At 39.0% G+C, this 4,294-nt stretch overlaps 1 pseudogene; it reads right to left on the bottom strand.

The window, feature by feature from the left end:
- Positions 1–294: 294 nt before the first annotated feature.
- LOC116531848 lies at positions 295–894 on the bottom strand (annotated as a pseudogene).
- Positions 895–4,294: the final 3,400 nt, after the last annotated feature.

The following is a 4,294-nucleotide window of genomic DNA, read 5'->3' on the forward strand; positions in this document are numbered from 1 at the left end:
CACAAAGTGCACAGAACAGGGAGAACACCAGAGTGCCTTTTCATTTTAAAAATATTTGGAGATATGAATGAGTTTGATACAATTTCAGGATACTCTGTACACCCAGCCACTTCATGTAAACCACTGACAATTTCTAGAGCATTTAGAGAGACTACAATATGATCTGGATCAAATTTTGTAATTAAACTTAATGAGGGCAACAGACACTTCTCAAATAAGAGCTGTGTCAATTATGACACTCCGCCACTCTAAGATATTCACAAGGTGACAGATAAAGTTTTTTAATTCTCCCTCTTACTGCTTCTCTTCTTCCTTCTCTTCTTCCTCTTCTTCCTCCTCATCTTCTTTGTCTTTCTCTTCCACCTTTTTCCAGGCAACTTTAGTGGGACTCTTTGCACCACTAAACTTTATATTTATAGTCAGCAACATTATTCTCATACTTCTCCTTCACCTTTGCTGCCTTAGTGAGGTAAGGCTGCTTTACACTGCCAGTTTAGTTCATCCACATCTCACCCAGCTTTTTTGCCGTGTCTCCAATAGAGATGTCAGGATTTGTGGATTTGATCTTGGGGTGGAATTCTGAGCAGAACAAGAAGAATCCAGACAGTGAACATTTGAGGGCATGAGAGTCCTTCTTCTTCTTGCCTCTTTCAGCTGCTCCATAAACCTTATTTTCTAATCATAATGTACTTCATCTGCCTTTGCCATTTTATCAAATTTAGATTTTTCTCTTTCAGTCATGGTCTTCCGCCTCTCAGAGCACTTCTTGGAAAATTCTGCAAAATTGACAGGGACCTCTGGGCTCTTCTTCTTACGTTCTTCTCTGTACATCTGTGCAAAGAAGGCATAAGCAGACATCTTGCCCTTTGGTTTCTTGTGGTCACCTTTAGCCATCCAGACTGTATTGTTCCCTAGCCCTTCTCATGTGTTTCTATTTGCATTATCCTAATGACTAATAATTTTGAGCATCCTCTCATGTGCTTATTGACCTTTTACACATATTCTTTGTAGAAATATATACTCAAGCCTTTTGCGTGTTTTAAAATTAGGCTGCATTCTTGTTCTTTATATATTTTAGATACTAGGCCCTTATCAGATACATGATTTGAAAATATTTCCTCCTCATGTGGGTTATCTTTTCACTCTCTTGATGGTGTCCTTTGATGCACAGAAGCTTTTAATTTTGAAGTCCAATTTATCTTTCTTTTCCTTTGTTACTTGTGCTTTCGGTGTCATATCTAAAACACATTGCCAGAATCAAGGTCACAACAATTTATACCTATGTATTCTATGAGGTTTATGGTTTTAGCTTCTATATTGAGTTCTTTGATACATTTTAAATTAATTTCTGTATATGGTGTGAGATGAAGTCGAGGTTCAACTTTATTCTTTTGCATATAAATAGACAGTTGTCCTTAACCTGCTTTTTGTTCCTTAAACACTTTGATCATTTGTATAACTTGATTATCTTTCCTCTCTTCTTTGTATGGCTGGCTTCTGATTTTTTAGGTCTCATGTGAAATATCACCTCATCAGAGTGTCTAAACTACCCCATCTAATCTAAAGTTGTCCTTATTCCCACCCCCACACTCTATCTTATGACCAAATTTTATTTATGTTTTAAAACTTATCTCTCTATTACATTAATGTTCACTTTTTTATTGGCTTTATTTCCTATTAATATGTGAGCTCTGCGAGAGCAAGGACCTTGTCTGTACTCTTATCATTGTATCTCCAGTCTCTCACACATAACAGGTGGTCAACAGCTTATTATAGAATAAAAGTAGTGGTCCCACAAGTAGTAGTAGTACCAATAACAATTACCTCAAAATTATTTTGCTACTTAATGAATGATTTGTTCCCATAGTATAATGATAATTTTTTAAATTTTTTAAACTTTTTCCTTAGGTAGAAGAATTAAGTCCTTGGAAGGGTGAAAATGACCGCCCAAGGTGAAACAGAGAATCTTTGATTTGTGGAACAATTCTCAAAGCATTAATTTAGATTGTGGTATCCCACAAAAGTAAAGGAGAAAGACACAAGAGACACATGGCTTGAAGCTACTCAAGGCCAAATTCAAGGTGCTTGAATCTGCTTCCAGCCTCCCTGTATTTCCTCAAAGTTTGTCTAAAATCAGGAAAGAAAACCAGGTAGTAGCAGAGTTGATGGCTCTTTGCCAAGCACAGCAAGTGTCAGCTACTTAGTCGGCCCTTAGAACTCATTCAAAATGAAAAAGAATTGTTAAGGACGCTGGAAATACTTTTTTATTTCTGAGTAAGATTGGTTTCTCTCAGCTCATCCCTAGTTACCACCGGACAGTAGTTGGTCGATACAGCACTTAAAGCTGGAAGGATATGTAACCACTTTGCCCCCACTCTCCACCTCCTTCCTGAGCCACTTCTTCCTGAGCCAGCTCTTGTCCTTGAGAAGCTGTGGTATGTGGGAAACAGGGTGGTTGGGGGAGGACAGACCAATCTTTGTCTCCTTCACAAGTCCTTGTTTCTTTACCTATCCCTTAAGTGTGAGTGTTTCTCGGGGCTGCTCCTGTCCCTGGCCCTTGTATTTGACAAACTCCTTTGTTCCATCATCTACATTTAAGCCAGTATCTTCTACACATGAACTTTCAGCCTAGAATTTTCCCCTGAACTCTAGACCCATATAACTATGTTTATCGTATATCTCCATTGGGATGTACAGAGATGCTTTGAACCTAATAGTCAAACTGAACTCAATAATTTACTAACCCTCACTGTCCACTACCTGGGAGAAAGAATGTGGAGAGGTGGGGACATTGCTATGTACCCGTTTTTATTTTAATGAAGGATATATCTATGGACCGATTTTCTCAAAGTAGAAATTTAGGATTCATAAAATATTTCTCCCTTTCCCTTACACTCTTTTGGACTCTGCCTTCTGTCCTCATCCAGCTTTTCTTCTTTCTCCAGATTCTTTTTTTCCTGAATCTATTACCTAACAGACCTAAGAGCTCTTGGCTTCAGAGAAGTCAATTAACTTTTCTAGGCTTCAGTTTCCTGCTCTGAAAATGGGGATAATGTTTATTTTATTAGGTTATTGTGAGGATCAACTTTACTATTCAAATTTCAGGAATGTTTACTTATTAAAAGGCAAGTACTGCTTGCAAGGATTAGGCAATGTTTGCCTGTAATTTCCAGCAAATATTCTTCATGACAGCTTCCTGGGCAGATCTTCTAAATAGAAGGCATGTCAGAATCCACCAATGTGCCTATGATTTTCCCAGTGATCAGAATTACATCCCAAGAAGTGGTGAAACAAAGTTGTTTCGCTGTCAATTGCTTTACTCATTACTGCCAAAAAAACATGGTTTATATTGCAGGTCACTAGGCAAATGCCCAAATGTGCTCTGGGGTGGTCTTAAACCAGCACCCAAATACTTAGCCAGAGAACAAAGCTGAGGTTTATAGAGTAGAGATTTTCTTATTGTATGGTCTTTGCTTCCTGCAGCTGTTGCTTTATGGGATTTGGTGGGAAAGTAGTCTAGTTTGTAGCACTGTCTCCACTGGCCAGCCACTGGCCCTATCAGATTACCCCTGTAGAAAAGGTTGCTGTGTATTTCCTGAGCTCTCTGTCTCATTTCCTGAGCATTTTTTTTGGGGGGCTATCTTGTAGCCTTTACTTTTCCTTCAGGCTGTAAGCCAGCACTGAAATGGCAAAATATATGTCCATCCTTTTAGCTCTTTTGATGTCCTTCTGTGGTATGGTTACCCAGGTCTTTTGGAGCAGGCTGGCTGGCTCTACTATTCAGCAAAGCCAGGAACTATTGTAATTCTGTAATAACCAACGAGATGCCTAGAAAGGAAAGTCTGTGTGAGTGAGGTCCCGAAATTGACAAAGCTCCATGACTTGCTTTAAGAGACAGAGGCAAGAACAATTTCTTGGTTCTGAAATGCTGCTTCTCTTGTTTCATTGAATTGTCTAAAACTGAGTTTTAGAAATAATTCTCCAGGAAATGAATAGAGGTGGTCTGGAAAATTAGCCATGCTACCAATGTCCGCTCCTCCACAGGGTTTGGCTGACTGAGAAGGGAGGGATGTTTATGTTAGAAAGTCTTTGAAAGACACCGATGGCTTTGTGGTAAGAGAGGTGGGATGAGGACAAGTGACAGAGAAAATAGTGTTGAGGAAGTTGGGAGAGGATTTATTCTTTCAGCTCTCTGGACCATCATTTATGACACTGCCTTAGGAGTAAAATTCTACTCAAATCGTCATTAACTGGACCATGAGAGAGTAGACTTTTGTTCCTAAGCAAACCAATC

The sequence above is a fragment of the Sapajus apella genome, unplaced genomic scaffold (assembly GCF_009761245.1).
Source record: "Sapajus apella isolate SASKATOON/1434 unplaced genomic scaffold, GSC_monkey_1.0 scaffold73, whole genome shotgun sequence".
Classification (NCBI taxonomy): domain Eukaryota; kingdom Metazoa; phylum Chordata; class Mammalia; order Primates; family Cebidae; genus Sapajus; species Sapajus apella.